At 39.7% G+C, this 10,457-nt stretch overlaps 1 pseudogene; it reads right to left on the bottom strand.

Annotated features, from left to right (window-relative positions):
* Positions 1 to 768: 768 nt before the first annotated feature.
* On the bottom strand, positions 769 to 4,807 carry LOC147900309 (pentatricopeptide repeat-containing protein At5g27110-like; annotated as a pseudogene).
* Between the last annotated feature and the right edge of the window lie 5,650 nt (positions 4,808 to 10,457).

The raw sequence follows: 10,457 nt of genomic DNA, 5'->3' as shown, positions 1-10,457 counted from the left end.
AAAACTTGAATGGCACACTTTTGCAAACATGAACCATTAAAAGTATATTTGGGGTGAAGCATAGAGGCACTTCGTCCGCCTCATGAAGATGCAGGACTAGTGTTCTTCACAAAATGAACAAGATCTGCATGTCCAGGCAAGACAGCATTACAACTCACCGCTACTGCTTGAGTCATGGTCTGAGAACCGACAACATAAAAGGCCGTTCCATTTAGAAGTGCATACTTTTATATCACTTCAATGGACATTCATTTGTTTCATCGGTCAACTTTCTTTGCTTTTAATTCAGTTTATGATCATGATCATCTAGCTTCCAGCTCCTCCTCTCTATAATTCAGCTTGCTGCATGACAATTTCAGCTTCCAGCTCTCTGCCTTGTGAATCTACAAGCTTCTTTAATTTTGTTTCATCAGCTTATCTATCCTTTATCCAGAGTCTCATTCTCATTAGAACCACTGTAAGAGGTCTTCCTCCATCTACTGTTATACTAGTTAATAGACAAATTAATTTCCAGTATGTTCCGAATCAAATGGGGTCAAGCAAATTTTCTCATGGTACCTACAAACCTCGTTTGTTGCTTTTGAGTTCTTTAATGAACAGCTTTCAAAATGTATGCTGTTGAGTTGAACTTGACCCTCAAGACTTCCTGATAATATTTCTTCAATAAGTAGCATTTCCATAAGCTGACTGTCTTGTTAACTTTTATGATATATATTTTGACATCTTCACAAACAAAAGCCAGTCACCTAGTCTAGGAAAGCGCTCTTCACAAGCTGTTAAGAGGCTTGATGTAAAAAACCCTCCATAAATCCGAGCTCAAATACTTTTTTTTTTTGAGACACTTTACGAGCAAACCTAACGAGACATCACATGACCAAATAATTTTCAGACATTTATTTAGAGTCAGGTCATTTGCCACTCCTACTTTTTCATACAGTAGGCCTCAGTTGAGCAAGAACCCACCATGATTTTTCTGTGCGGCTATCCTTATACGACAGTTCAGTCGATGCCTCAAACGATGATCACACATGTTCTGATCATGGATATTATCTTACTTGCACTGTGACAGTCAAAGCGCATCCTCAAATTTGACACAACCTAGCTCCTGTCCCTGCATTACGCTGTGAAATAAAAAATGATATCCAATTTCTCTGCATGCTAAATAAAGCAGCCTCCTCCTCTTCGTAAGAACCAAGTCTCAGGACCAGATCTAGATTCGGTACATGCCCTTCCCCCTTCACACGTAAACTCAAGACTTCCAGAATTGCTGAAAGTTCATCACACTGGTTATTACCCACCACAAATTTGTGAACCTTCTTGTTCACCTCTATCAAAGCAATTGCAGGCTTTTTTTTTGCCCTTAAAACTTTCCTCAGCTCCTCCATTCTATATGCAGCTTCCCAGCTGTCAGCACTTGCATAGATATTTGCCATGAGCACATACGAAGCAGCAGATTCTGGATTCATCTTGGCGAGCTTCTGAAAGCATCTCAGTCCAATTTCTGCTTCGCCGTATGTCTTGCAGGCACTGAGCAACGCTGTCCATGTTTCTTCTTCAGGTGAACACTGCATAGTTTCAAGGATTTTCTCTGCCCCAGACAAATGTCCTGACCTTGCCAGAAGATCAACCATGCAAGTATAGTGATCTATTGTTGGTGCAATGCCATATTCTTCTATCATCATCTTGAAATACTCCTGGCCCTTGAATATCAGGTTCGTGTGGCTGCATGCAGTAAGAAGACATGTGAATGTTATAGCATCTGGCTTCACACCATGTTCTTGCATGTCCTTGAAACATTGTATGGCCAAGTCACCCTCATGGTTGATACCATATCCTTTTATCATTGCACTCCATGACACAACATCTCGAAATGACAATTTGTCAAAGACCTCCTGTGCCTCTGAAAGTGAGGAGCATGTAGCATACATGTCAACTAAAGCATTGCCAAGAAGAAAATCCCTTTCAAATCCCCTTTGTGAGATCTCAGCATGTATTGCTCGTCCCTTGTCTATCGCTCCAAGGCTGCCACAAGTCTTTAAGACAGAAACAAACATTATATCACTTGGAGAGATACCCTCCACTTGCATCTGTTGAAAACATCTCAGCACTTCCTGGCCAGGACTGTGGTCAGCATATCCTGAAATTAGAGCAGCCCATGATACATCATCACGAACCGACAGCTTGTCAAAGACTTCCTGTGCCTCTGAGAGTAAGCCACATTTGGCATACATGTCAATCAAAGTGTTGCCGACAAAAATTTCTCTTTCAAATCCCTTCTCTGTGACCTCAGCATGTATTTTCTGTCCCTTGCCTACGGCTCTTAAGCTGCCACAAGCTTTCAGCACACAAACAAACGTGACAGCATTTGGACAAACTCCCTCTATTTGCATCTGTTCAAAACACTTCAGCGCCTCCTGAAAAGATCCATGTTCAGCATATCCTGCAATTAGTGCACCCCATGACACAATATCTCGAATTGGCAGCTTAATAAAAACTTCCCATGCCTCTGAACATGAGCCACATTTAGCATACATGTCGACCAACGTGTTGCCAATGAAAAGATCTGTTTCAAATCCCTTTTTCACAACCTCTGAATGTATTTCTTGGCCCTTGTCTGTGGCTGCTATGCTGCCACAAGCTTTCAAGACCCAAACAAGTGTGACAGCATTCGGAGCACCCTCCAGTTGCATCTGCTCAAAAAAATCTAGTGCTTCCTGACCAAGCCCACGCTCAGCATATGCAGCAATTAGTGCAGCCCAGGATACGTCGTCTCGAACTTGCAGCTTGTCAAATACTTCCTGTGTCTCAAAGATTGAACCACACTTGCCATACATGTCGACTAAAGTGTTGCTGACAAGAATATCTCCATCAAATCCCTTTTGTGCAATCTCAGCATGTATTCCTCGGCCCTTCTCTATGGCTCCTAAGCTGCCACAAGCTTTCAAAATACAAACATACGTGAGAGCATTTGGAGAGACACCATCCAGTTGCATCTGTTCAAAGCATTTTAACGCTTCCTCGCCAGGCCCATGTTCAGCATATCCTGCAATAAGTGCAGTCCATGACACATCATCTTGAACTGGTAGCTTGTTAAAGACTTCCTGGGCCTCTAAAAGTGAGCCACACTTGGCATACATGTCAACCAAAGAATTGCCAACAAAAAGATCTCTTTCAAATCCCTTTTGTGCAATCTCAGCATGTATTCGTTGGCCCTCGCCTATGCTTCCTATGCTACTACAAGCTTTCAAGACACAAGCAAAGGTGACATCATTCGGAGAGACACCCTCCAGTTGCATCTGCTCAAAACATTTTAGTGCTTCCTGACCAGGTCCATGGTCAGCGTATCCAGCAATTAGTGCAGTCCATGATACAACATCTTGAACTCTCAAATTGTCAAAGGCTTCCCATGCTTCTGCAAGTGAGCCACATTTGGCATACATGTCAACTAAAATGCTGCCAACAAGAAGGTTTATTTCAAGTCCTTTTTTTGTGATCTCGGTATGTATTTGTTGTCCCCTACCTAGGGCTCTCATACTGGCACAAGCCTTCAGGATGCAAACATAGGTAACAGCATCAGGAGAGATACCTTCCAGCTGCATATGTTCAAAACATATTAGAGCCTCTTGCTCGGGCCCATATTCAGCATATCCAGCAATTAGTGCTGTCCAGGACACGACATGCCGAACGGGCAGCTTATCAAAGACCTCCTGGGCCTCTGCAAGCGAGCCACATTTGGCATACATGTCAACCAAAGTTCCACCAATGAAAAGATCTTTTTCAAATCCCTTGTATACAATCTCAGTATGAATCTCTCGGCCCCTTGTCAGATCTTTCAGCCTAGCACAAGCTTTTAGTAGGGCCATAAGCGTATACCTGCTAGGGTGCACACTGTCCTCCTGCATGTTCCAGTACAAATTGAGAGCATGCTGCATTTGACCACATTGGATATATCCTGATATGAGAGAAGTCCAAGAATGCTCATTCCGATGTATCAACCTATTGAAAACCCGCTGAGCATCATACACACTTCCACATTCCACAAACATTGGCACAATGTAGTTCCCAATAGCTCTGTGAGCTTCCAGTCCGTTATCGCAAATATGTGCATGCACACTCTTGGCATACGCCAGATTTCTCTTTTCCCTGCAATTCTGCAAAATGCAGATAGAGTCCGCAACCGAAGGCAGCTCAGCTACAATATTGAGCGTCTCCTCTAATTTCAACTGTCTCCCCACCACTGCTCTTTTGTGGTTATTGTGCATTTGCTTGTCCTCGAGACCTAAAGCAGGCCTTGCAGGTGTGACAGCTTTAGGGTTTCCCCCTTTTGAGACTTCCTTTTCTCAAGCATGTCCTTCACCCAACCAGCTTATACTAGCCGTCAATCCTCAGCCATACCTTAGCACTTTAATGCTTGAAATCTGGAGCTTTTGGGTTTGTCACCACACAGTGAAGAGGGTAACCAATCAAGATTCTGAGTACAAATCTGCTTTTCTCGATTTATAAGCAGAAATTCTTGCCCACAGCATTACAAAAAAGAATAGGAGTTCTGTAGAGCGAAAGTAACGATAGGATTCTTTGGCTGGCCCCTTTAGAATTTGATGTAATTCTAAAAGGGCCAGCCAAAGGATCCTGCGGCGCTTGATTATTTTGCCACTGACAACGGGATTGAGGATTCCGAAACGTCGCTCTTTGGGGACTCCACTCCCTCTTTACAACAAAATCCAGCTCAATAACGTGTGGCCGCAAATACGAAGGCTCAGAGGGGAAGACAGCGACGCAGTACCCTGAGGGCCTCATCCTTAAGGAATTGCCTGGTGGGCTTTTAGGAGACGAAAGCTCCGAGAGTGGACATGTTCATTGAAAATAAGGAAGGTTGCACCATTATAGGCCAAACTATTAGAGGCGGTTCACCTCGTGGCGCACTCATCTCTCTCTCTCTCTCTCTCTCTCTCTCTCTCACACACACACACACACCTGTCTGTTGTAGTTTGAGTTGTATGTTTGTTTGTATGTTTCATACGTTTGCATGTTTAGATAGGTAAACTCTCCTTCTTGCATTGATCTCTCTACTCCTAGTTGTGTGATGCAATTTGAGTTGTATGCTTGTATGTTTAATATGTTTGCATGCTTAGATAGGTTTGCATCTCAGTTTCGCACTGATGTGTGAACCAGTCTGAGTTGTATGTTTAATATGTTTGCATGTTTAGATCATCTCTCTAATCAGAGTTACGTGATGCAGTCCGAGTTTCATGTTTAGATATTGTTTTTATCTCAGTCTAGCACTCATCTCTCTAATGAGAGTTGTGTCCTGCACTCTAAGGGTTGTTTGTAGTGTTGGCACTGAATCCGATTGCTTGCATATTAGATGGCTCACGCCGGTTAGAAGAGGAAGATTGAACATCATGATCTTAGTAAGCGTCAAAGGAAGGTCCTCTTTGGTTCTTTCAAAAGACTCATAATGTGCTATGGTTTGAATTTGCCAAGCATTTCATTGAGATGTAGTAGAAAAAAATCATTCGTGATTTGAAAGATTCAGCAATTCGGATCAGTGATTCAGACGAGTAATTCGTATGAATATTTATAGCTATATAGGCCGGGCAAACGAGCATCATCACCTTATCTCATGATTGGTTCTCTAGCTGAGCAGAAGAAACCAAAGAAGGAAAAGAAAAGAGGGAAAGCCTCATAGGTTCCTCCAGCAATCTTGAAGGTCTAACTAGAATAGAAGTTGTTTTCTTATTTGTGTGAGTTCTAATGGTCTCTTTTTGGGTCTCTTAGATCTTGTGTGTGAATTGTGATTTTTGTTCTTGTTTGTGTGTTTAGTTTGTGTGAGTTCTATGAGTCTCTTTAGAGATTCTAAGATCAATTGTGTGAATAGTGCTTTTTATAGTTTAATAGAGTTATTAGGATCTCAAATTTTGAGTTCTTAATATCTCTAAGATAGGCTATGTAAGTTGTATTTTGTGATTTGATAGAGTTCAAGTTAGGATACCATTTTTTGAGTTCCTAAAATCTCTATCTGTTTATGTTTTTTGAATTTTCTTTTTGTGTTCATATATTTAATTTTCTAAAGTTAGTATTTAAATTTGGTGATATTTTATAAGTTTCCATGTATTTGAAAAAAATCTAAAATTTTCATTATTACACTTATTATTGAGAAAAAACGTAATTCTTTCAATACTATGTGAATGAATGTTTTGCAACTTTGTGAAATATGGTATATTTTTAAATTTATTTATTCATAATTTGCATTCTTACACTTATTATTGAGAGAGTATTTATTCTTTCAATATTATGTGAATGAATGTATTGCATCTTTATAAAATTAGAGTTCTTGCACTTCCTATTGACAGAATATATACTTGGTCTTTCAATTTTATGCGGATGAACTTTTAATCATTGCATTCTTACACTTACTTTTGAGGGAATATAGTTATTCTTTCAATTGGATGTGAATGAATGCATAACTATTTGAAAGCTGCACTCTCAATTAGAGTTCTCACACTTACTACTCAAAGAATACATATGCATTTCTTTAAATTTTATGTGAATGAAGTTTTAAGATTATCATTCATACACTCACTTTTGAATGAATATTTTCTATTCTTTCAATAGTATGTGAATGAGTGTTTTACAATTTACAATTTTGTTTTTGTCAAGGTTATATCCTTATAACAATTACTCTTTAGGGAATATTTTTATTCATTGAATTGAATGTGAATGAATGCATGACTATTTGCACTCCTAATCAGAGTTGTTACACTTGCTATTGAAAGAATAAATATATACTTTTTCAATAATATGTGGATGAACTTTTAAGTAATACACTTACATTTCAATGAACATTCTTTATTCTTTCAATAGTATGTGAATGAATGGATATTTTTATAATCTTTCAATAGACAAATTGGATATACAATCTTTTGTTAAATTGCATTCTCACATGTGTGTTTAAATATGTATGCTTTTTGAATAGTTAATGAATTAAAGTATAATAATTTGCATTGTTACCTTTGGAACTTACGTTTTCTATTTATGTTTTTGTTTGTTACTTCATAAATATGGTGCATGGTAAATTTTGGTCATACATGATGGAAATACAAAAGTGCATGCCTCAGTCTCGTTTGTATAGCGTAAATTTTGTGGGCATAAGTTTACTGGCGGCTATACTCACACTAAGCAACATTTCTTATGGATTGGCATGGACGTTGAAGCTTGTACATGCCCTCCATCCGATGTATTTCCCTTATGCAAGTCATACTTAGAAAAGTTAAAGCGAGGTGGAAAATCCTACTTTGATAAGAAGTGTTGGAAGAGTGAACACAAGAACCAAGGTCGATGAAAATGAGGAAATGGGAGAGCCTTCAAATGCGGGTCATGCAGTGGAGGATGTAGATCTATTGATAAGTGGATCACAAGTGCTACAAGATGCCTTAAAAGAGAGTGAGGTTAAAAAGAGAAAAAAGCTAGGACAAACATCCATGGAGGAATGTTTTGCAAAGGCGACAAGTTCTTAAAGAGAACTTGAGATGGACGGAAGTATTTGTAAAGAATGGCATTACATTCAATGTCATGAGAGATAAGACGTTTCGTAATGCATTAAAGTCATGCGCAAGACTAGGTTTTCTGGCATACTAGCAGCTGGAAGAGCAGAATCTCAGATCTGCGAGGTGACTGCGCACGGGCTAAGCAGAGCAACTACAAAAGGTGAGAAAAAAGAGAGGAGGGTATAGAGAAAAATTATAATAAAATGTGAACAGTCCATCTTGATAAATTGAAAAAGACAATGGAGGAATGCGTTTAAAAAAATATTCTAGATTTTATTCCAATATACAGATGTACTCTTGCAAGAGCACAAGATGAGCTACTCTTAACTAGAAGATCTCTAAGACTTCAAGAGCAACTAAAGCTGAATGAGTCAAAAGCTTATTTAAGAGAATGGTGGGCATGCAAAATAGACAGACCGACCAAGGAAACTTGCAAGATGATCAAGAGAAAGAGAGCTCAGGAAGAAGTGCCCCTTTTGAAAAAGGGTGACAACCTAATAGCAGCAAACTGAGCATAGAACATTCACTTCATCCTCCAACACTTTCAGAAATTGCTATTTGATGTTATTTTGCCAAATGATTCTATCAGCAACTTTGTAGAGATGCCAGAAGAAAGACTGTCAGGAATTTTGAAAGTATTTACCTCAAAAAACCGTCACATTAGAGGAACTCAAATAGGCAGTAGATGTAATGGCTAAGGGTAAGGATTTAGGTGAAGACGGTCTTCCTGTGGAATTCTATAAGGAATTCTAGTAAACTGTATGCCCTTCGGGTGCTCTAAGTTTGGAATGAAAGCCTTGTTTCCTCCTCCCTACCTGCTCACATAAATGGGGGAGTTATCAAACTTATCCCCAAGGAAGGTCCCAGCGATGAGCTTAAAAACTACAGGCCTCTCACCATGTTGAGCTGTAGCTATAAGATCTGTGCTAGTTGACCCTCTCCCTTCGAATTCAAAACACAATGGACTCTTGGATCCTCAAGGAGAAGAAGGGGTTCATTAAAGGTAGACATCCTAGAAGCAATCATCAATATTTGGGAAGGTTATGAGTATGTCACAAACTCAAGGTAGGAAATTTGCTTCCTCAAAGTTGATTTTCACAAGGCTTATGACCGCTTGGATTGGGATTTTCTTATACATATCCTCTAGGACATGGGCCTTCCCTCAACCTTTGTGTCTTTTTTGAGACTACTCCTCACTGATGCTTCAGCCAAAATGTTTGTCAATGAAGACATGAGTCACTCCTTCCCCCCCAAAAGATCCAAAAGACAATGCTGCCCTATTGCTCCCATTCTTTTTCCAATTGCCGTAGATTCATTGGGATGGCTTCTTTAGAATGAAACTGAAAATGGAAACATTAAAGGTATTGAGCTCCGTTTAGGCAAGCAACTTTATCTACCAACAATTTGTAGATGACACGAACTTCACTCGTAAGAACACAAGATAGGACATACAAAATGTTTTGAAGTGCCTTGATGTTTTCTGTGAAGCCTCGGGCTCCCTTATCAACCACTCAAAAATAGGGTATGCAACTTTAAAGGGAATGAGCAGGAGGTGTTGAGGGGTCTTGGATGTTTTAAGATTCCCCATGGCTCTGTTTTTTGCTTGTTTGGGATCCCCATGGGTTTTCAAATCTTAATGAAGTAGAGATGGGACTGGTTCTTATGCAAATTCAAGAAGAGCTTGATAGATGGAGAGAATTTCAAGCCTATTTAAATAGAAGATGATTTATTCTTAATCATTGCCTCTATCCTGTGGTTATTTTCTATTTATCCTACTAGTCACTATCAAAGGCTGGCCTTGAGAGTTTCATTAAGCTTTGTAGATCCTTTCTCTAGGGGGTCCTACTAGACTGTCTAAGGTAAGGTGGTCTTTTTGCATTAACCCAAAAGCGATAGGCGGTCTGGGGATAGTTGACATTGAGCAAGCTCCTCATAAGTTGGCCGCCTCCCAGATTCTAAAGGATGTTCTTAACCCTTAAGAATATTGGTCCTTTCTGTTGCTTAGAAATCTATTCACATTCGGCCTCACAGAGCCCCTAAGTGGAAAAACTTTCCTCTTCTTTTTGCCCTCTGCTAATATATCCGTTTTGCAAATTCACGAGTTCTCTGTTGTTCTTTCATTGTTTAGTTCAGTCTACATGCAGTCCGCAGTCTCTTGTCCAACCCCTTGCACCTGTTGCATTTGAGTTGACAGGTATTCTGTGTTTACATTTGTTGAATGCACTCTGAACACATTTGGCGATCCTCACAGCGTTCATTTCTAGAGTCTCTGGTTCATGTTGCTTCATGCTGATAACAATAGCAGAGATAGCAAAGCAACAACTCCACAAAAACAAAAGCAAGTCAAAGTAGAAACAATTGTACTAGATAATCTTCATCTACGAGTACGCCACTCAAAAAAAAAAAAAACATAGCCCATCCGAATACGGTAGCGAGGCTGGAGTGGTAAATGATCATTCATAGTTCACATACCAAACCTACATAGTTTGCATTACTACAAAAGTCGCATACAATTCACTTGCATCGAATAGCCAGGTGCAAACAACCACTAAGGCAATCAAGCTAGGCTGCATCAATACAGGATTCCTCAGACAACAACAGTCAGATTACCAGTGAAAAGAAGACCAAGAACAGACGACAACAAATCAAGACAATAGTCGGATTACCTGCAAAAAAATGACGGGCAACAGGCGACATCAAACACAACGACAAGCAACTACAACAAATACAGTCCAACATCAACATGGAGTCGCAATAGGCAGAGCAACATTCAACACTTCAAACTCAAGAACAATCAATCGATTGAATCCCATGAGTAAAACTTTCTTCATTTATTTCATGGAAAGCACAGTCCATGTCAAATAGGCTTGAGGAAGATATCTCTTCACGTCACGTTGGTATTGCATACTT

The sequence above is a fragment of the Dipteris shenzhenensis genome, chromosome 7 (assembly GCF_047967505.1).
Source record: "Dipteris shenzhenensis isolate YYH24624 ecotype China chromosome 7, Dip_SZ_1.0, whole genome shotgun sequence".
In the NCBI taxonomy this organism is placed as follows: domain Eukaryota; kingdom Viridiplantae; phylum Streptophyta; class Polypodiopsida; order Gleicheniales; family Dipteridaceae; genus Dipteris; species Dipteris shenzhenensis.
This window is presented reverse-complemented; position numbering and strand designations above follow the sequence as displayed.